The following is a 24,271-nucleotide window of genomic DNA, read 5'->3' as shown; positions in this document are numbered from 1 at the left end:
ATCAGATAGTTAGACATTATAGCAAGTGGACATTGTGAGAAATGGCTATTGGCAGCCATAATTTATTCTAGGATTTTGTTCTTTTTGTGTCTACACCTGTGGCATATGGAAGTTCCCAGGCCAGGGGTCAAATTGAAGCTGCAGCTGCCGGCCTACCCTATAGCCACACAATACCAGATCCAGTTCACATCTGTGACCTACACCACAGCTTTCGGCAATGCCAGATCCTTAACCACTGTACGAGGCCAGGGATGGAACCTGAATCCTCTTGGAGACAATGTCATGTCCTTAGCCTGAGAAGCCACAGCAGAACTCCTTATTTTATCATTTTTGAGATCTACTCCATAACATACCCATGGTCGTCTCTAATAAAAATCTTTTTTCTTCCCCACATCTTCACATGAGAAGATAGGTTCTCTTCAACATTCTCATCTACTTCCATGGCCTCAAATATTAGCTGATGCCCCCACATTTACATCTCTATGCTGGACCATGCCCCTGTGTTCCCATGTTGCATATCAAACTGCTAACTCAGAACCTATGTTTAAACATCTCAAGTATCTGAAACTTAATACAGTCCAAATAGAACTGATGTGTTTTCACTTCCCTTTCCCAAATCCAGTTCCACTTAGACAGGCCCTTCTCAGCAAATGCTGGCACCATCCCCACACGTGGGCTACAGCACTGACCCCTCGCTTCCCCTATTGCCAACACCCCATCTTGAAGAGCATCTTGATGACTCTGCCTTCTTTCTTTTTCTTTCTTCTTCTCCTTTTTTTTTTTTTTTTTTTTTTTTTTTTTTTTTTTTTTTTGCTTTTTTAGGACCACACCCAGCATATGGAGGTTCCCAGGCTAGGGGTCGAATCAGAGCTGCAGCTGCTGGCCCACACCCACAGCCACAGCAATCCGAGCTTCATCTGCAACCTACACCACAGCTCACTGCAATGCTGGATCCTTAACCATGAGTGAGGCCAGGAATCGAACCTGCATCCTCACGGGTACTATTCGGGTTTACTACCACTGAGCCACAACAGGAACTTCATGGTCTCCTTCTAAGTGCACATGGACTCGGAGCCTGGCTCAGCTTCTCTGCTGCTAAAGAGCCGGGTTCCACCACCTTCATCTCTCACAGATGCTCCTTCAGCCTCATTTACAGCCCTCCAGGCTTATCATGCTTCCTCCTCTCATTTCAGGACCACAGAGCAGCCTGGAGTGATCGTTCTGAAGTAAAACCCTGGCCTTACTGACTCTTCAGCACCTCTGAACTCCTTCTTGGGACCTTTGCACTTTGTGCTCCCTTAGCTTTTGCTTACTGCTGTTCACTGTCTTGGTCTCCACTGAAGTGTGACCTTTTCACATGGAGGTGATGACCCTCATTCTGTCTTTCTTCTACATTATCACCTCATTTTATCCTTTACAGAGGATTTGTCAATGCCTGAATTTTAGCTACCCCTGCTTTTTTCTAGCTCTCTAGCCACTATGTGTTTATTTTCTGACTTCTTCTAGAATGTATGTGTATGCTCCTTAAGGACAAAAGTCTCTGCTTTCCTCATGATTCCATCCTTAGCCCCTGGAGCAATGTTGGAATGTGATGGGGACTTACTCATGGACCGAGACTGGGAAGTTGTAGTCTGTATCACATGGCAGTCCAAAAAGTAAAAACAGGAGTTCCTGTTGTGGCTCAGTGGGTTAAGGACCCGACATTGTCTCCATGAGGATGCTGATTCCATCCCTGGCTTTGCTCAGTTGGTTAAGGATCTGGCATTGCTGAAAACTGCATTACTGTGACTGTGGGGTAGGCTGGCAACTGCAGCTCCCATTTGACCCCTGGACCTGGGAAACTTCTCTATGATGCAGATTCAGCCCTAAAAAAAAAAAAAAAAATCAAAGAAAAAAAAAGAGCACTCATTCAGAATCATTATGAGAAGATCTGTGAGAATCTGGCTCTTAAAATGCTCCAGAAAGATGGCTGATTCTGAATCTTGTGGGGCTGATATTTTCTCTCCTTTTGAAGATAGCAGTCACACAACTGACTTCTGCTTCCAGGAGGTTTCAGGAAGGGGTCTGGGATCTGGAAGATGAAGCTCACTGAGCAAGGAGTCAACACAGCTCGTTATTCTGGGTGAAGGATCAGAGCTTCAGTGTGGCTTCAAGAGCTCAGGAAGGAGATAGGAGCGTGGGGGGGGGTGCTCACTGAATTCTCACTGCAAAGGGCCCCTCACTCATTGTTTTCCCTTTTGATGTAATAAAATCGTAGATTGTTGAGTGGGAAGAAACCTTGGAAATTATCTAATTTGACCTCCAACTGCTTCATCATTGCCATAATCTCTGAATCGCTTTCTTATTATCACCTCCCTGGGATCTTATGACCCCTTGCTCTTTCTTTTTCAAATCTTGCAGGAGTCTGGCCAGGGCCTATTTTTTGGTTTTCCCTTTTCCTCACAGCATGCTTTACTCCACTGCTTTGACTTTTGTATCTAAATTTCATGTACCCAAAGTTGAAGGTTGAAATTCATTATGCAAAGTCAAGTGAAACTGAAACTCTTGTTGAAGATAGGATGTAAATCAGGCTTGTTTATCGCCATTTCCATAAACACATACATTAGGAGATGTGAAAGTGTTTGTTGCTCTCTCCTCGGTGGCCTTGGTGATATTCCTGGACTAATTTACTCCTCAGGGGTTTCTTTTAGCTTCATGATTCATGGGCAAGGGCAAACAGGTGATGCCTTAGTTCACAGTGGGGACAGTGAGAGAGCAAAGCTGCTTGGGGTCAAATTCTTCTCTGTCCTTTACTACTAGTGGGATTATGATGGCCAGCAAGTTATACAACGTTTCTTAGTAGGAGCGATATTACCAATGGGGAAGGATTTTCTTTTCTTTTCTTTTCTTTTTTTGGCTATGCTGCAGCATGCAGAAGGTCCTGGGTCAGGGATTGAACCTGCATCACTGCAGTGAAAAATGCATATAGAAAAAATTTGGCCCATAGAAGAGCTTCAACAAGTGTTAGTTTCTTTGTTATCTTGCATTTTGCCCAGAGTCGCTTGGCTTCCCAGGGAATAGAACTCTGGCAGAGAGTGGTACAAAGCAGAACATTTCTTGGGTGTTCTAGAACAGGGCTGATGGAAAATGTGCAAAACTCTTTATAAATTTAAAATATTGGTAAAATTTCTAGTTTAGCTTGACTGAGCCTTGGCCCAACCATTGGCTGCTAAATATCATAGCTTTTATATCATAGGTTTTTATATCATAGGTTCATAAAGAAGGGATTTTGCAAAGTACCTCTGTCTTTCTAAGTTGTTGGCACAGGAGAATTCTATTTTTTCCTCCTGGACATGCAAGGCGAGTCGCTCTAGCTTTTGCCTGCTCACCTGTTGCCTTTGACTAGAAATATTCAGGTTGTATCAGTTACCCTTAAATCACAGAATTTCTGGCCTTTGCAAAGGGATCTAAAGTTTTGTGTGTGTGTGTTTTAATAGAATTCTAGTTGATTTACAATGTTGTGTTAGTTTCAGGTAGAGCAAAGTGATTCATATATATATATTCAATTTTATAATATATATTATTTTTCAGATTTTTCCCCTTATCAGTTATTCCCTTATTAGTTATTACAAAATTTTGAGTATAGTTCCCTATACAGTAGGTTCTTGTAGATTATCTATTTTACATATAGTAGTGTGTTTATATTAATCACAAACTTCTAGTTTATCCCTCCCTTCCTTTTTCCCCCTTGGTAACTATAAATTTGTTTTCTATATCTGTGGGTCTGTTTTTGTTTTCTATGTAAGTTCTTTTGTATCTTTTTTTAGATTCCACACATAAGAGATATCATATGATATTTGTCTTTCTCTGTCTAACTTCACTTAGCATGGTAATCTCTAGGTCCATTCATGTTGCTGCAAGTGGCATAAAAGAATAAAGTTATTTTTAATTTCACTTAAGTCTTGAATGTTTTTAAGCCAAGATCTCATAGGTAGAGCTACTGCCTTTTTCTAACTAGGATTCCCATTTCTTCAGTATTTTGGTTATAATGTGGTAGGTAACTCATTTCTACTGCCAGGAGGAAAAGTGAGCAGACCATTGGGTGTGCAACTGTGAGCTGCAGTCTCTCCTCTGAGTCACATGTGGTGCAGGTTGGAATGAAGTGTCCTCGGTGAGTGTTTCCCAAAATCAGGGCAGTGGCAGATAAGAATGAGGGTGAACAGAAGCTTTTCTTCCTCCTTTGCTGTCAATCAGTGAAGGTTAGAGTTTTGGAGTTCCCATTGTGGCTCAGTGGTTATGAACCTGACTAGTATCCATGAGGATTCAGTTTTGATCCCTGGCTTTGCTCAGTGGGTTAAGGATCCAACATTGCTGTGAGCTGTGTTGTATGTTGCAGACGAGGCTTGGATCTGGCCTTGCTGTGGCTGTGGAGTAGGCTGGCAGCTGCAGCTCTGATTTGACCCCCTAGTTTGGGAACTTCCATTTGCTTTGGCTGTGTCCCTAAAAAAGACAAAAAAAAAGGGGGGGGGGGTGGTTAAAGTTCCAAGGGAGGCAACATACTCATTTTTAAAAATTTATCTATTAGTGAAAAGATACTACTATTATTCAATTTATGTTTTGTATTGTGAGTGATAGGATAAAACTAATTTTCTTTACATTATAAACTCTGTTTACAAAATTTCAAAGTTTTAACCAGAACAAATCCCTGATAAAGCACTCCCTTTTCTTAAAAATATTATTTGGGAAGATACCAAAACAACCACTTGGTATTACTTTAAAAAATTTCTAGGCACAGACTATTTTACTTATTTTGTAATTTAATTATTATTCAGTTTACATATACATGTTATCTTCTCTCCAACCCATCTCATTTTATTTGAATTTTTTTCTCTGTACAACAGTGGATTTTAGCTTTTCTTTCTTCTGATGAAGCTAATTAAGGTCTTCCTCTTCTGAGCACAAAGTAGCATGACTAGGAAATATTTTGGTGAGAAGAATAAAATGTGGAAATATGAATACTTTGCCTATAGAACAATGTTAATAGTGTTTCATCTTTGATAAAGTTTTTGTTTTTCATTCTCACCTCACACACAGGCTCCCGTTTCACTCTGGGCTCTGGACTCAGGAGTTTGCAGCCTCCCTGTTTATGAATTTCATACTTTCTCTGCAGCAGTGATGGGCAGTTCTTCCCCAACCCAGAACCTCAGCAAAAAGACGTCTCATTGTTCATTCTCTTAACTTTATTTTATCCTCAGCTTTGATGAGGCATACAGGTGTACAAAACACCAGCACAAAGTCAGTGTATGATTTGGTGAGTTTGGACATATGTATACACTTGTGTTATAGCCACAAAGTAATAAACATACCCATCAACTAGAAGAGTTTCCTTGTGTCCTTTTGTGTGTGTGTGGTTTAAAATTTTTTTGTGTATGTGGTAAGACCATGAGATTGGTCCTCTTACCCAACTTTAAGTGCTCAAAGAATGTGTAATTAATTATAGACATTGCCACCTACACCAGATCTCTGGAACTTATTCATCTTATGAAACTGCAACTTGACACCCATTGAACAGCCCCTCCCCCCTGCTTAACCACCAGTCTCTGCACCTTGCAGGGGACACTAGTTCTTTTTGTTCCTGTGCAGCTTGGTGAGGATAGTGTGGAGACATTCCTTTGCATAAGTGCAGGGAAAGCAGCCTGGGTGAGGACCACACATGTATTTTGTAGTCTGATTCTCCTGGGTTTGAATTCCATCTCCAGTGCCTTGGCAAGAAAACCTAAGGTTTCTTTCTTTCTTTCTCTCTTTCTTTCTTTCTTTCTCTCTTTCTTTCTTTCTTTCTTTCTTTCTTTCTTTCTTTCTTTCTTTCTTTCTTTCTTTCTTTCTTTCTTTCTTTCTTTCTTTTTTAATGTAAAATGGGGATAATAGCACATTCAGGTTCATAACAGCATCATTCACAATAGCCAGGAGGTGATATGAAGAGATAAACTAAACATGGTATATCCATACAGTGGAATATTATTCAGTATTAAAAAGGAAGGAAATTCAGACACATGCCACAACATGGATGAAACTTAAAGACATTATGCTGAGTAAAATAAGGAACCAAACCCATATCATATGATTCCACATATCTGAGGGAAGTAGAGCAGTCAGTTCATGGAAATAGAAGGTGGAATGATCATTGCCAGGAGCTGTGGGGGGGAGTTGCTGTTTAATAGATGAAGAGTTTCAGTTTGGGAAAATGAAAAGCTCTGGAGATGGATGGTTGTGATGGTTGCACAGCAATGTGAAAGCACTTAATGCCACCATGCTGTACACTTAAAAACAGTTAAAGTGGTAAATTTCATGTTTTGTACATTTTACCACAATGAAAATCAAAGTGAAAAATGGAGACGATAATATCTACTATTAGGCTTGTGGAAAGGATTCACTGAGATGCATCCTCATAAGGCCGAGCAGGTGCTCAAGAAATGTCACCTCCAAACTCCGCAGTGAGGGTCTGGCTTGTCTACTGGCCATGTCCTGTGGGTCAGGTGGGCTGGATGTGAGGCTGCGGGGGGAAGCAGGGAGAATAAGAAAAGGCCATTGTATGTAATCTGCAAGGCAATCAGGAGCCATTCCAGATTTTGTATTTGCTACTTTTGGTGAGAGGGTGGGAGTGGACAGCTTTTCAACTTTTTTTTGGGGGGGTTCTTTTTAGGGTAGTACCCATGGCATATGGGAGTTCCCAGGCTATGGGTAAAATTGGAGCCACAGCTGCCAGCCTATACCACAGCCACAGCAACACCAGATCCGACCTGCATCTGCAAACCACACCACAGTGGATCCTTAACCCACTGAACAAGGCCAGGGATCGAACCTGCACCCTCATAGATCCTAGTCGGGTTAGTTTCTGCTGAGCCGTGTCCTCTCACAGCCATTAAGACTCCAAATGAACACATCGCTCTTGTTAAATGTTCACAGGAGACGGAAAGGCCTGTTTCTCTTTGGCTGGTGTCTGCCTGCCCCCCAAGTCTCACATTCACGTCATTTTCTATATTGTATACTGGGTGTCTTCAAGTTAAATGTGAAGGAAGGCAGGAAAAAGACAGGCATCTCCAGTCATAAGCAGGTTTGCACATTGACAACATATAACAACAAAATGGCAGGAGCTTAGGGAAAAGAAATCAGAAAGGGGTTCAGTTTTCAATGGCCATGCAGAAGAGCCAAAATCTGAAGAGCTGAAGAGCAAATCCGAGTTTTCTGTTTAGCTTCTGATTTTAAAATTTTCTCCTTCATGAGGATGTGTTGTTTTACTTTATTTTGTTTGTGAGTGTTTAGTACCAACTAAAATCTACTACAAAGACAGGCTTTTAAGCAGTATACCTGAACTTGCCTTAATTTCATGTCACAACTCTTATCTGATGGATTTAAAAAGACACTGCGTCTCCAAGCAGACTTTGGTCATGTCTGCTTTTCTTTTTTCTTTTTTCTTTTTTTTTTTTTTTTCAGGGCCATGCCTGCAGCATATGGAAGTTCTCGGGCTAGGGATTTCTGGCCTATGCCACAGCAATAGCAACACGGGATCCGAGCAGCATCTGTGACCTACACCACAGCTCATGGTGGCAACACTGTATTCTTAACCCACTGAGCAAGGCCAGGGATGGAACCTGAATCCTTATGGATACTAGTTGGGTTTGTAACCCACTGAGCCACAACAGGAACCCCTGGCTAATCATAACTGCTTTTCTGTTTTCACAGCATACTGGTGAGCAAGTGCGTTTTTTAGCTGGGCCCATGCTGTACCAGTTCTCGCAAGCCGCTGGACATTGCACAATTAAACTTTGAGGATTTCAATGTAAAGATGTTCATGTAACATAAGGAAGATCATCTCTGAGGTTATTTTCAAAATGAAACATTAGTTGTGGGAAATGATTACTTTGGCAGGGATATTACTTAAAATAACACTGGGATTTGCACACTGAAGAACATCAACAGGATAATTCATAAATGTGCTCATTTCCTCCTTGCTGGTTATTAGCCAGGAATATAAAGCAGCATATGGCTTATTATTCTGGTCGTTGGAGAGAACAGAATTCAATGCTGAGATGAATAAGTGTTTTTTCACCCAGCTCCCAGCCTGTCTGCCTTGCCAAGAACAAGGTAGTTATGGCTGTGGTTAGGCTGGGAGACCACAGGCCCAGATAGGTGTAGGGGAAGGAAATAGCCAAGGTCAGGTGAAATTGACACAACTTTTAACCCTGGCCAAGGGGTTAAAATCCAGGGGACAGGCTGGCTTCTGGACTGACACACAATGTCACATAGGAGGTGTAGAAGTGGTATTTTTTCCATTCTTCCTGCTAAGTCAACTGAAAACGCTGGGCATTATCTACAAAATGAACATGAGAAGATGCTGAAGGATAGAGAGAAGGCAGCCTGGCTAAGGCCTCAGGCCTCAGGACTTCGTAGTGCCAGGGTGGTATCAGCCCAGGCTTGTGGCGGGTGGGTAGAATCACTCCCAGCCAGCAGCTACTAGGGTCCCTCTCCCCTGGGGGTGTCCACGGAGCCTGCAGTGAGCCCAGACTTCTTCCTTCACCAGGCAGTAGCAGGGTGGTGTCCTCCATCCCCTGACACTGGGTTTTACAATTGCTCCTGTGGCAGCCATAGCCCGTATTGGAAGTACTGTGATGGACAGCCTTCTGCCCTGTTCTACAGCTTGACTGGTCTCCCTGGGTTCCTTTAGATAGTTGGTATCTTGGGGTGAGAAGTTATGTCTCATCTACTAGACTGTGGTTTCCACAAGGGCAGACATTCATTCTTTTTTTTTTTCTTTTACCACCATGCCATGGCATATGGAAGTTTCCAGTCTAGGGGTCGAATCAGAGCTGCAGCTGCAGGCCTACACCACAGGCATGGCAACGTGGGATCCCAGCGACATCTGCAACCTACACCACAGCTTGTAGCAACACTGGATCCTTAACCCAGTGAGCAAGGCCTGGGATTGAATCCACATCCTCAGAGATACTAGTCAGGTTCCTAACATGCTGAACCACAAGGGGAACTCCAACATTCACACTTTGAATTAGAGTCTAAATAGCCGTTTGGTTAAAGTATTGTGTCTGGGCCCACAGATACTTGGTAAATATTGGTTGACTTCTTTATGGAGTTGTTGAAAGTCTAAGAGTTGCTTAAGCATTAGGGGTTCTGCCTTACACTAACCAGCTAGGTGTAATTCATAAAGAAGGGCCTAGGCAGATTGGGTGGGTTGCTCTGTTACCAGCACTGGCATTGGCTGTGGAGCAATGAAAAGGCTGCCATAGTGAAGCTCTCATAGACATGGAAGTTCCATTTGCAGGAGAACTCACAGAGTCTGAGAATGACCCCTGGGTGTTAAGTTAGCATGATGGTGGTGTATAATCAGAGTGATCGTGTACTAATTAACCATGAAAGCAAAGGTGCCGAGGGGATTGGTGTCATTTTTGTGGGGGTGGGGGGCAGCTCACCGAGGATGTTAAAGTAGAAGTTTGCTTGATGGCTCAGGGAATCTGAGCAATTGAGAGCCCTGCCGGCCAGTGATTTCCAAGCGATGTGAGCTTGAAAACTAATTTTGCAAGAGAGAATTACCTTCTAAGGGAACAAGAATCCACCACGGAGACTGTACGTTGCTCTGGATGGTTTTAGAGACACTCAAATTCTTGCTTTTCTATGGAAAGTTTATGGAATTTGGAATCAGAACTTGATTCAAATTTTGTTCTTGGGCATAATATGTAATTTTCTTGTACTTCAATTTCCCCACAAGTGAAGTAGAGCTCTTCCCAAATTTCAGCGGAAATTTAATAAAAATGGATAAACATTCTAGCATGATACCTAGATTAGCCTAACTCTTCATCTGTTAATATGGTATTATTCTTCAATTGAGGTACAGTGGGCTGTAGATTTCTTAAATAATAAGCAACATCTTCCAGTTGACCTCCAGTGACTACAAATGATCACTTGGTGCAAGTAGTTCCTTCTACAGGTGGCTGGTTTATTGATTACAAGGCTGTCCTTCTAATTGTATTAGGATAAGTAGTTTTAACCCCAAGTTCACATTTGAAAATAGCTTGTTCTTTATCACCTAACCTGTCTTACAGATATACATATTTGAAATAAATAACTAATGATAATACCAACATGTTCCACATAGATCTGCCTTTATTTCAATTACTGTGTAAAAACAATGCCAGGTGGAAAGGTCTGTTTGGGAGATAATACACAGAAGAGCTCTTATTTCTCACAGCATGGTTATATTGCTTTTATTGAGATTCTGAACTTCTGTCACAAGTGCGGCCCCAAAAAGCAAAAAAAGAAAAAAAAAAGAAATATATACTGTTTCCTGTGAGGTCAGCCAATTCTTGTCCTTATGCATTTATGTCCATGGCTGGAGCATTCCTTATCTCTTATCCAGCTTCTTATTGCAAAGGTCTGGAGTTAATATAGATGACTTGATTAGGTATAGGTAACCACCCTTAGGAGAAGAACAGGCAGCTGAAAAATTAAGTGAATATGGGAGCTGAATGACCACCATCCACTAGCCAACTTATGTCCAGCAGTAAAGGCAAGTAGAAAAGCTTTTCAATGTTTAGAATGACAGGGGTCAAATTAACTGACCTCAGCTAGAAAAATGCTGGAAAGAACACAGATTTTGGTTTTGTACCTGCTCTTGGATCTTGGCTTCCACATTTATAGGCTGTGCTACCTTGGGCAAATATTCTCTCCGAGACTCAATTTTCTTGTGAAAATTTTAAAAAATGGCTAAGATTTGTTGATGTTTATTACACACTAGGAGCTGTGCTATGCAATTTACATATCACGTCACATTCAGTTTCTGCAAAGTCCAAATAAAACTGTGCTTTCTCAAATGGGGAGACTAAGAGCCAGAGGGATTAAGCAACTTACCCAAGGTCTCATAGCTTATACATTTTAGAATCTATATAAGGGAACCCAGGTCTGTCTGATTCTGAAAAATACTTTTAAAACTGCACTAAACCACTTCATTTGCAAAACTGGTAAAAAGAAGATCAATCTTGAAGGAGTTTAAAATAATGACATGAGGGAGTTCCTTTGAGGCTCAGTGGGTAAATAAGGACTTTTTGTCTCTGTGAGTATGTGGGTTCCATGCCTGGCCTTGCTCAGTGAATCAAGGATCTGGCATTGCCACAAGCTGTGGTGAAATTTGCAGATGTGGTTCAGATCTAGTGTTGCCACAGCTATGGGGTAGGCCACAGCTGCAGCTCTGATTTGACCCCTAGCCTGGGAATTTCCATATGCCACAGGTGCAGCCATAAAAAAATAATAAAATAAAATAAAATAATGAGATTATGTATGTAAAATTTCCAGAGGAGTGCCTAGTCCAATGTATATGCTCAAAAAATGTGAATATTATTACACTATCCAGAAAAATCATGGAGTGGCACTATGATTTAAAAAGACGATGACTACTATTTATTAAGTCCAATACGTGCCAAGCTTTCTGTGAAATGAAAATATGCACTATCGCAATTATTCTTCATAAAACACTATTGCTTAGATTTTTAAAAATTACCTTCCTTTTATAAATGAAAAAAATCGTGGCTCTGGAAGATCAAGTGTTTTGCACAAAGTCATATCATACAGCAGCGAGAACCAGAACCAGGGACGCTGATTCTAAGGTCAGTTTTTGTTGTTGTTAGTTTTTATTTTTCAATTTAATTTCATTTTTTTTAATAGTCACACAAGCAGCATATGGAAGTTCTTGGGTTAGGGGTGGAATCAGAGATGCAGCTGAGGGTCTACACCATAGCAACAGCAACACGGGATTTGAGATGCATCTGTTACCTATTCTACATCCTACTGAGCAAGGCCAAGGATCGAATCTGTATCCTCCCAGAGACAACATCGGGTCCTTAATCCACTGATCCACAATGGGAATGCCCAGTTTTTATTTTTAATACTTTGCTTTGCAGCCTTCCTAAAGAAGAGAAGCTTCTGGATGTTGGAAAAAGTATTTAGGCATTTGTGTTAGAGGGTTCATTTTAGGTGAGCAGTCTTGGTAATGGCAAATAAAGAGTGAAAAACAAAATTTCAGGGATCAGAACCCTGAACAGGAGAGAGAATAGTTTAAACCAAAAAATGGCGAATTATTCATTGGGGTGGTGGGGGGAACCCAAACATCTAGTTGATGAAAAACAACAGCTTGGAAGCCACATAGTGAATCTTGTTAGAAAGATTGATTTTGGCTTCCTCCTGTTCTGTTCATTACACCTGAATAATCACTATAGTCTAATCTATAAATGGTAAAATTTCTAAATCAAATGGGACTGAGACCTCCATTCTGTAAACTTGGAATTAATTCTGTAAGACATTTCAGTGCCATGCAAAGTTACTGACGTCGAATCTAATTCTATTTGGTCTTTCCATCAACCATAGCAGTTTTCTTTCTCCTGGAGATAAATGCCATTAGAAAATATTCAGAATTCTGTAGTCTCACTTGAAGTTTTACTTGAGGGCTGTTGTCCCAACAACTAACCTTATGTGACACTCTGATGTGTCCTGGAATCTTTCCTAGTCCTTGCACACCTCTGCCAGCCCTTCTTGGAGTGCAGTGACATCCAGTGCTGACTTTTCCTGCCATAAAGCCCACCACCACTGCTGCATTGCTCTGTCCTCTGTCCTCTGGATAGCTTTATTTAGGCTGCAACCTATGAAATTACCAGTAACTGGCCCTAACCAACAAAAGTGGCAATTTCTTAGGGTGTAACCAAATTCCTATTTTTAATAGATGATTTATGTGTATTTTATGGATGATGAACTATCTGCAGCAACTCTCTTTTTTTCTTTTTTCTTTTATTTTTCTTTTCAGGGCTACACCTGTGGCATATAGAAGTTCCCAGGCTGGAGTTGAATTGGAGCTGCTCTTGTGGGCCTGCACCACAGCTCACAGCAATGCCAGATCCTTAACCCATTGAGCAAGGCAAGGGATCGAACTTGCATCCTCACAGAGGAAACATCAGGTGCTTAACCCTCTGAGCCACAAAAGGAACTCCATCCAGCAACTCTTTTAAAATTAGAGCCCTCCCCGCCCCTGATTCCAGTCCTAGTCCTTATTTCTATAGAGATGGCAGGGGTTGGGGTGGGCATGGGTTAGACTTTAGAGGACAAGAGTCTTCTTTCTAAAGTCACCTTCCAAAGTCACTTCCAGTTCTTAGAATGGAACTAAGCTAAGGGTAAGGGATCTGGTAACTCCCAAGTTCAAATTAACCTGAAGCCAGTGGAAGCGCCTCATTAAAGTACAAAATGATTAAGTGACTGTGGGTTAAAATTTTAACTGCTGTGTACTAACTGGAATATTAAATAACTGATTGCATGTCTTTCTTTCCTTCAATATGTTGGGGAGAAAAAGAGGTTGCTATTATTGACTCTTCCCCCACCCCTGAAATGTCACTGATGAAGAGAAACTTGAACGAAACCCAAGATGACTCACTGGCTGTAGCCAGTCTCCACAAAACACATTCCACCACAATGCTCTAAGCAAAGCCAAAAATATCTCAAGTTAGAAATTGTCAAGGGTCACAACCAGGTTACAGGCACACGAGACATGGAGACCTAACCATGATCTCAAGGTGGGGTGGAGATCTGGGATGTCTGTCAATTCTGGGTATTGGAAAGCTGGGGTTGCCTGATGATTTCGGGAGAAAAGAGAGAGAATTTTAATTTTCAACGTGTCTGGATATTTGGATAGCAATCTTGTCAAAGTCAAGCAAATAAAAACCAGAAAGATTTACTTCTGAAAAAAGATATTATCAAATGAGGAAAGAGTTTTAGAGAAAGAAACTCTCCATTGAACACACTATATATGGGAGAGTAGATACATTACAAAGGAAGAAATATCTCATGAATCTCCCAAGGCACAGCAGCCCAACTTCTTCCACATCTTGACATTCCATGTGTGAGCTGAGAGCATCACTACTTGAATTTTTAAATATAGATGATTCTGTTGGTAATGACAATTACAGTTCCATTCAGGAAGAAAAAATCAACACAATCATATTGCCCTTTCTTTATGTAAAATGTCCTCAATAATAATAATACTGACCTTGAGTGTTATATTTATTTGTTCCTTTGTGTGTTGTCATCTAGCATGTCCACCCTTGCCAAACACACTCAAATTCCCTCTGGGTAATCATCATCCCACATTTTGGGTAGTTTTGGGGGTTAGCCAGTGTCAGTGCCCTTCTCTCATTCCTGAGCTGAAGCATCCCAGTCCTTTCTCTCCCCACAGTGATCAGCTAGAGAGAAGCAGTCGGTTGGCCAGCTGGACCATCTCCCAGGAATAACTCTTTGAAAGAGTGGTTCAAGAATGAAAGAAACACCATTGTCACCCCATTTGGGGTGTTCTTGCTGTGAGATGCCCACTGGGGCCCCTGCATCCTAGCTTCCCTGGGTGGAATGCCCATTTCTTCAGCTTCCCATAGATTTTACAACATGCTTACAATGAATGCCCTTTGTTTAAGCTAATCTGGGTCAGTTGCTGTTGCTCATAACTAAGGTGCCCTAACTGGAATTCTGCTTTGAGGCCCTCAAACGGTGAGAAGATGGTTTCATAATGCAGATGTTACCACTGAAGGAAAAACTATGTGTCCTTGGCTAGGTCTCACAATATTTCTAAACATTGGAAGTTTAGAACATTTAGAAGTTATCCTAAAATGGCCATAACAGTACTTCCTTTGTCTAGAGTTGTTATAAAACCTAAATGGAATCATGTGCATGAAAGAGTTCTGTAGTCCTACCCCACCTTCCACAGCCCTCATCATCACGGAGTGGGAAAGCTGACCACCTCTTAGGCTTTCATGAATAGCATGGTGCATCCAATAATTCATTTATTCAACCAGCAGATACTCATCGAGTGTCTCTTATGTGCCTTTAACCATTCTCGGCAATTGTGAGACAAGGAGAAGAGATGGGGCTTGTCACCAAGAAGTCAAATCCTAGTAGAGGAGACAGAAGTGTGAGCAGCCAAGGCAGTTCCCTGTGACTGGCACTGACTGAAGGTCCACAGCCTGAGCATCAAATGTAGTAGAAAAGAAGGGACCATTTATTTCGCTGATGGGGGTCAAGAAACCTTTGTCCTTGTTCCTGGAAGAGACTAGATTTCCGCCAGAGGAGTGGATATCTGAGGCAGGGCAAACTGCATGGCACACACCATCATCTGTGCTGCATGGCGACTTGACATGGCAGAGGTGACTGCACTGAGACGTCGGCAGGACCTGGGGGTCCCAGGACACCTTGATGCCCCAGATGGCACATTGGACCCAGGTCCCCATGGATGAGAGGCAAGGAGTCCTGAATAAAGATGTGTGAGCTCCTCACACCTCGGCCCCAGTCTTTCCTCACTCTGCCTGTGCCTGTGGAGACCGTCAGGCACTGTGAACAACTCCACAGGGAGGGTGGGTATCCCTTCCACGGCCTACTTCCAGCAGCCCATCTATCGGGAAGGGATTAGGTTCACTCAGGGAAGTGGCTCTTATCACTTGTCTGGAAGGAAGAGACAGTTTTACACACAATTTTGCTTTCAGCAAGGATTGTTTTCATGCTGAGAATTCAATAAAACCAAATTCCTCTGTAACAGCCTGAGCAAATCCACAAACAAGCCTGAGATGAGAAGTGATGGGGATGCATGATGTAGAGGAGGCAAGGCATCTATGAAATGGAAAAGAAGCACAACAGCTGAGAAATAATGGCTCCTAATCTTCATTTTTTGACTTTCCTTCCCTTCTATTCTTTCCATATATTTTATTTGGGTTACCTCTATTTCCCAATTTCTCCTATAGGTTCCAAATTATTAGGAAAAGAAGAGTCCCAGGCACAAGGATCCTGCTATCATCTCCTTGGTTACAAATATTGGCATTTGTACTTGTTCAGTATTGGCATTGTGAGGGAGGATGCTGAGTGTCCCCAGGAGAGCCTGCCTGCCTTTTCTGGAAGGAGGTAGCTCTTGCCTAAGTCACAGTCTGGACCAGAGGTTCCCAAACTTGTTAGATTGATGAATCCCTTAGTGTCTTGGAAGCATTCTCATGGAATCTCTAGGCTTGAAAATGGATTTAACAAAACTAACAATATTCTTACAATCTGACCCAGCAGTCATGCTCCTAGGCATTTAGCCCAAAAGTCAAAAGCTTATAACTTGCACTCAGGTGTTTATAGCAGCTTTATTCATAACTGTCGAACCCTGGAAGCAACCAAGATGTCCTTCAATTGGTGAATGGATAAACCACAGTCCATCCAGATGATGAATATTTTGCAGTGATAAAAAGAAATGAGCCGTCCAGCCATGAAAAGTTGTGGAGGAAACTTAAGTGCACCACAAAGTGAAAGAAGCCAATCTGAAGAGGCTGTAAACCATATGATTCCAACTTTATGACGTTCTGGAAGAAGCAGACTAGGGAGACAGTAAAAAGATCAGAGGTCTTTAGGGCTGAGGAGATGGGAGGGAGAGGGATGAATTTATATATATTTGGATTCTGATGAAAGAGCAAAGAAAATTTCTATATTTTAAACTCCATTTAAATGTGCAGTTAAGGAGCCTCCACCTAAACTTTAACTGAAAGTGACCCATCTGCAAGGTAGTAGCACTCTAAAGCTATCAGGAGAAGAATCTAATGGAATTCTAAAATTCAAGTGATGTGTATCCTCAGTTAAAATTACATGTTTGTGGGTTTATGTCGGCAGCTGGCAGTTCCTTTCTGTGCGATAAGACTTTTTTTTTCACATTTTTTCTAGTCTTTAAGATTATTATTATTATTTTTTACTGAGATATAATTGACATTTAACGTTATATTAGTTTTAGGTGTATGATGCAATGATTTGATAAATGTATATATTGCAATATATTACCAGGATCAGTCTAGTTAACATCCATCACCACACATAATTACAAATGTGATGAGAACTTATAAGATCTACTCTCTTAGCAACTTTCAAATACACAACACAGTAGTATTAACTATAATCACCACACTGTACATGACATTCTCAGGACATATTTATTTTATAACTGGAAGTTTGTACATTTTGACCCTTTTCACCCACTTGACCTACCCTCCACTTCCTGCCTCTGGCCACCACCAATCTCTCCCGTGTATCTGAGTTCAGTTTTTTTTTTTTTTTTTTTTTTTTCTAACTCCACATATAAGTGAGATTGTACGGTATTTGTCTTTCTCTGTCTGAGTTATTTCATTTAACACAGTATCCTCAAAGCCCATGCTTGTTTTTACAAATGGCGCAAGTTCCTTCTTTTTAATATTTGAATAGTAATTCATTATATATTTATATTTATTTATATACATGTACCACATTTTTAATCTAGTCATCTATCGATGGGCACTCAGGTTATTTCCATGTCTTGGCTATTGTAAATAATGCTGCAATGAACATAGGATCCAGTATCTTTCTGAGTTAGTGTTTTCATTTTCCTTGGATGTGTACCCAGAAGTTGGATTGTTGAATCATATGGTAGTTATTAAAAACAATTTTTTTTGAGGAACCTACACATTGTTTTTCATAGTGGCTGCACCAGTTTACATTCCCACCAATAGGGTAGGAGGGTTCCCTTTTCTCTATATCTTCAGATATTGCCAACATATTATTTCTTTTGCTTGAAAAGTCACCTTCAAAGATGAAATTCATGAAACTTCATTACAGATCAATGCTAACATTTGTAATTAATTTTGCTGATAGGAAATACTTTGATTCCTAATTACGTGAAACGTAATCCACAAAAAAGGATCCCATCCTTTGAAGTCGACTTGTATTAGAAAAATGTACTCAATTATTATTACAGTTTGAATTTCATTGGTGAAAATTTGTAGGAATTTGTTTTATTTCTTGTTTAAAATATCTTTAGTTTTGCCTTTTGTCCTGAAAAATCTACTATTTGCTATCTGGCCTTTCAGAGAAGTTTGCCAACTCTTCTGTTTTTTTGTTTTTTTTTTTTTGGTCGTTGTTGTTGTTGTTTTTGTCCTTTCTGTCCTTTTAGGGCCACACCCATGGCATATGGAGGTTCCCAGGCTAGGGGTTGAATTGGAGCTGTAGACCCCGGCCTGCACCACAGCCACAGCAACACCATGTCTGAGCCGAGTCTGCAACATACACCACAGCTCACAGCAATGCTGGATCCTTAACCCACTGAGCGAGGCCAGGGATTGAACCTGAAACCTCATGGTTCCTGGTCGGATTTGTTTCCGCTGTACCACAATGGGAATTTCCACCAACTCTTGTTTTAATGCACAAGGAGTCTGAGAGAAAGTGCCAGATGTTTTGGCTTCTTTTTCTCACAAAGGAAAACTACATCAGGAGGTTAATCACTTGATCACAAGTTAGTCACTTGTTGCTAAGACACTCAGAAATATTTAGGTCAGAGCCAGCCAATCAGGTATTGAAAAAGTGTGTTCTGAATGGGAAGTCAGGCAGAAGGTCAGCCAACAGGACATTAGCAGAAGGACAGGGCAGTGATTGGACAACAGGGGTCAGAGACCCATCTAACAGGAGTCAGGCCACAGTGAACCAGAGAACCTGGCACAGAACTGGGTTCTGGAGTTGGACCGACAGTTTGCTTCATGACAGGAGCTGAGCAGTGTTCCCAGATGGAAGTTAGCTAGGATCATTAGTTTCACTGGGTGAAAAGAGAAGGAAATTAAGGGGTGGTAGATGGGAGAAGGGGCTGTGGGTAGATGAACTGCCCTGGTGGAGAAGGAGATGGATAAAATGCACACATCCAGTACAGACAAGTCAAACTCTAGCATGAGTCTACAAGAAGGTGACCTAACATGAGTTCTGAGTGTATTTATACATGTAATTTAGTTCAACAACCAGAAGGTATGTCTCTCTCGCTACGTCTTTTCTTTTTTGGTCATGTTTTTTAATAGAATAGGGGAAAATTTGGACCAAGTTTCAGCAAACCAGTGTCTTTCTAACATATCTTATTCTGTATCATTCTCTTCATAATCTAGCAAGGATGTTATGACCATATTTGCAGAGTTCGGCCCCATCTTGGTGTCCTGCATCTGTCTTTTGAAGCCAGAGTCTGTCACAGAGATCCTATGAGATGAGAGAAAGAGCTATGTCCAGATGTTTATGTCCCTCTAAAATTGCTGTGTTGAATCCCAACCCTCAAGGTGACAGTATTAGGAAGTGGGGCCTTTATGGGGGTTAAGTTATAAGGTGGAGACCTCAGGATGGGATTAGCACCCATATAAAAGGGGCTTGGGTATAAAACAGAAAAAGATCATGGCCAAGGAGAGCAGACATGTGGTTCCCAGCAGGGAGGGGGGAGGGAGTGGGATGGAGGGGCAGTTTGGGGTTTTTGTATGCAAACTATTATTTTTGGGATGGATGTGCAATGGGGTCCTTCCGTACAGCACAGGGAACTGTGTGTGACTGGGTCACTTTGCTGTACAACAGAAATTGAAGAAACATTGTAATCAACTTTAATGAAAAAACAAATAAATAAAAAATAAAATATTTAAAAGGTAGGAGTTTAAAAGATAGGAGTTCCCATTGTGGCTCAGCAGGAATTAATCTGACTAGTATCCATTAGGACGCAGGTTTGATCCCTGGCCTTGCTCAGTGGGTTAAGGATCCGGTGTTGCTGTGAGCTATGGCATAGGCCAGTAGCTGCAGCTCCAATTTTGACCCCTAGCCTGAGAACTTCCATATGCTGCGGGTGTGGCCCTAAAAAGACAAAAAAAAAAAAAAAAAAAAAAAAAAAGATTAATAAAGCGGGGGGGCTTGGGGAAGCTCCCTTGCCCCTTCCACCACGTGAATGTGGAAGGGGGTGTTAGGCAGGCACACGCTGTGTTAGCCTGAGACTCACGTCATAGCTGCCCAGGATTCTTTACTTACCACGCTCTTGCATCATAGCAAAGAAAAGCAATAACAACAACAGCACCAACACACCCACGAGCGCTCATGCATCTCTTACATTGAAAGAGATGAAAAGGGGCCATTTGTAGTTCTTGATTTTGGCGGTGAGGAAATAGAAGTGCATACACTTGCTCAAACAAATTCAGTGGGTTTTTGTTTTTAGAAACACCCAAGGTTTCCAACCACTTGTCTCATATTTTCCTCAGTGACTCACTTCTCCAGCTCCTACTCATCACTTAGGACTGTGCCAACCTTTCTGAGGGGAACAGGGAAAAATGTAACCAAAGCATTAAAATGTGCATGTCAGGAGTGCCCTTCTAGTCATGAGATAGGACACTGCCTGAACCATGGATTGACTAATAAAGCCCCTTCCCTCCCAAGGAGTGTGCGTCATTCTGCAGATTATCTTTTAGTTGTAAAGGGGAAAATGAACCTTTATAATTGTAAAGAAATTGGCAGACAACAACCTAACCAAACCATCACACTGAACATCAACCATAAAGGAGCATGTGATTCCTGATCTGCTGTCTTAAGGACAAAACATCGCTATTAAATATTGCTGCCGAAAACAGTTTAACCTGAATCAAATTATTTTTTTAAAAGTCAAAGGAGTTAAATGGAGAGCCCTTTTGAAAACAATTGGTCTGATAAAGATCAATTTCACACGCAAAAAAATCTAGGGTAACTGATCTAGGTTGAAAGAGATGACAGAATCAATGAGTAATCTTTCATTGTCTTGGGAATAGAAAAAAATAAAAGCTATTTTGGGAGCAATTGAGGCAATCTGAACATGATAGGCAAGTTGCATAATAGTGTGGTAGCAATGCTAAATTTCCTGAACTTCATCATTTATTGTGGTTACAGAGTACATCTTTGTTCTTGAGGAAAAGACACTAACTAAAATATACTAGGTGTGAAATGTCAAGGGGGGAGCAGGGACAGAGAGAGAGAGAGAGGGAGAAAGAAGAGGAGAGAGAGAGAAATGGAGAAATAATAAATGAGAGAGGAGAAGTACAGGTAAAAGTATAAAAATTGTAACAATTGGTGAATCTGATGAAGGGTGTAAGGATTCTTGTGCTGTTCTTACAACTTTTCTGTAGCTTGGTCATTTTTCTTAGTAAAACAGTGAGAGGGAGACATTCAGTAATTCTACTTCTATGAATTTATCCTAAGGAAATAATTATAGAGTTGTATAAAGATGTATGTGTGAGTACATTTATCATAGCCTTGTTTATAAAAATAGAAAACTTTAAAATAATCTAAAATTTTAGCATTATAAGATTGGGTAAGTAAATCATGGTATTATTTTTCTAAATATGTGGAAGGGAATATTATGCATTCATTAAAGTTATTTCAAATGGTACTACTTCCTGACATGGAAAATATTAATAATATATTGCTAAGTAAAAAAGCTATTGGCAAAACAGTCATATCTCTAAAGGTATACATACACATATGTAATCATACATTCACAAACATATTCAAAATATTAAAAGGACATACACTGAGATTTTGATGACTTTAAGGCTGAGGTTATAAGTAATTTTGAGAGGGAGGGATTTATTTTTTTTATATCAAATGTATATGCTACTCTATTCAGAAAAAAACTAAATATAATTAAAATCTTGGCAGGTTATTTATATTATATCTCAATTGTCGATAATTTTCTTTGCTATTTGGAAAGTCACTGTTTCATGTCAGACGTCTTAAGATTTTTATGAAGCACTCTACAGTTTACTTATTTCTCCCATGGTGATGTGCCTTTTTCTGGAGGCCTCTCCTTGGTATCTCGGCCTAAAGAAAACACACATTGATGCTGTAGTTTATTAGTGCTGACAGTTGGGGAAATAGAAATATAAAGTGGTGCTTAACATTTGACTGTGTAACACTTATCTGCACTGGGAAGTTAGTACCAAGGAGAGAAAATGTGACATAGCCAAGTGAAATGGTTTAAATAACAAGGCAAGTCTACTTGCAAAAAAAAAAAAAAAAAGGAAAGTTGCCCGTAATATAGGAGATTCCTGACACTCGAAAAGGAACTATTAAAGACCTTTCTGCATCCTCCAATTCATGAATACCGTTATGGTGATATCTCTGCCTTTAATGTACGTGTGATGATGAATAGATGACAAAGCTTTTCCGTGATGTGCCAAGAGATGATGGCATGTATCAGAACAAAGATCTAGAAAAATATTCTTCTTAGACTATATATGATACTAGCGATGCTAATATTAAATCAAAGAAGGCAACAAGAATTCCGTACTCATTTTCAACTTTGTCTTGTGTTCTATGCAAATAAAGGATAATATCCAAGAAAACAGGCTCCATGCTGTATTCCCCACCCATATAGGGGCATCAATAAAGGAAGGTCCTCATCATCTTTAAAAGATCAGATGCTGTTGTGAGGGAAGTGCCCTTTCTGGATTGCTAACATGCATTTTGCAATAAGCCAACTAACATTATTATTAATGAGATTCCTGACCTGTAGCTTAAGGGAGAAAAAATTTTGCATATTTCTTTTGCAGGAAAAACCAAGCTCATAGATCATATGAAAGACCCAGATTGTAAGCAAGTGTCTCATCTACACATGAAAGCTTGAAAATGTCCCTTGTTTGGTACCCTCCTACCCTGACACCTCTGTATAAGCCCTCTTTAGAAGGCATGGGCTGCAGGCCAGATTCACTGTGCTGCATACATGTGGCATGCATAGATGTTGGTGGGCAATTCCTCTTGGTCATCTTCAATATTCTATTTCTATTTCTCCTTCTCATAGCTCTAGGCTAGGACCTGGGACCGTTTGCTGCAGTGGCTACAGGGCTTGTACCAGGACGAGCATCTCCTCAAGCAACAAAATACAAATAAACTATAAGGGAATAAAAATAACTGTTTGCATGTGCAGTTGGGGCAAATTCTGGACAATAGAATATTAAAGCCCTGAGACCAACTGCCACTTCTGAAGAGCTGAGAGCAAAAGCAGGGTGTCAGGAGCAAAGGCAGGGTCCTATGTATGCTTCCGGCATACACCACCTCCAACGGGCAAACCTAAGCCACCCCTCTGGCTGGACCCCCGGACTCACCACTACCATCACCCTGTATGAGAAAACAGCTTGACTGCCTCCCTACAGTGAATGAATGAGCAAACAAGGGAAATTCTTGCTTGTTTTTGCTTTCCCATTACAGCAGGGGCCCTAGTAAAGCCTTGCCTGAATTTTCTTGTCTGGCTTCTTATCAATTTGTATTGATTAAGGAGGTCAAGAACCCTGGATTGTATCATTATCACTCTTCATTATAATTGTTTTTGTACTGGCTTGTCCTCAAAATAGACTCTCAAGCACCCATCATAGTATGGGGTGCAGAGTAGGCATTTGGACAATAGTTACTAAATGAATGAGACCACTCCTTGCCCAATACTGCTCCAAAATGGTCTTCCCCAATACTGAGCCAAAAAGATAGTCATTCATGATTGAGTGATAAAGTCGTTTTTTTTTTTTTCCCCTCAAATTTTGGTAAAATACACATAGTATAAAATTTATCCTTTTAACAATTTTAAGTGTGCAGTTTAGAGGCATTAAGTACATTCACATTGTTGGGCAACCATCACCACCATCCATCTACAGAGCTTTTTATCTTCCTCAGTGGAAATTCTATAGCCATTAAACACCGATCCACATTCTTCTCTCCTCCAGTCCTTGGAAACCACCATTCCATTTTCTGTCTCCGTGGATTTGACTGTTCTAGGTATGAATCTATAACTTTATTTGCATGGTGACTGAACTTTATACGTTCCATGTGGAGAGTCTATATTTCTGGCACTATTTGTAGAAAAGTTCACCTTTAATGTGTTGATTATTAATAACATGTAGCAAGACTTAACAGAAATTCTCTTCTTGGGTTGATGTTTTATGGCACTTAAAAAGGAAACTTGAAATTCTTGTGGTGGCTCAGTGGTAATGAACCCGACTAGGATCCATGAGGATGTTTTCGATCCCTGTCCTTGTTCAATGGATCAGGGATCTGGCGTTGCCATGAGCTGTGGTGTAGGTCACAGACACAGCTTGGATCCGACGTTGCTATGACTGTGGCATAGGCCAGCAGCTGTAGCTCCAATTTGACCCCTAGCCTGGGAACTTTTCCATATGCCATGGATGTGGCCCTAAAAAGACGTTAAAAAAAAAGGAAACATTTTATATTGTTGGGGTCTAGAATTTAAGATATACCAATAAAATTTACCTAATTAATTAAGCAATGGATTTTCTGTGCCCATTACTATTGTTTTGTTGTATTTTATTTGCCTTGGACTGAGAAAGTTAAATTTAAAGTATTACACAGGAGGAAGGCAAAAGGAATGGTTAAAATATGACAGAGCACTCTGTTC

Source organism: Sus scrofa, chromosome 15, assembly GCF_054392235.1.
Source record: "Sus scrofa isolate SSC_HxYL_T2T_F1_AM1 chromosome 15, Sscrofa_HxYL_maternal_Yorkshire_Landrace_v2.0, whole genome shotgun sequence".
In the NCBI taxonomy this organism is placed as follows: Eukaryota; Metazoa; Chordata; class Mammalia; order Artiodactyla; family Suidae; genus Sus; species Sus scrofa.
This window is presented reverse-complemented; position numbering follows the sequence as displayed.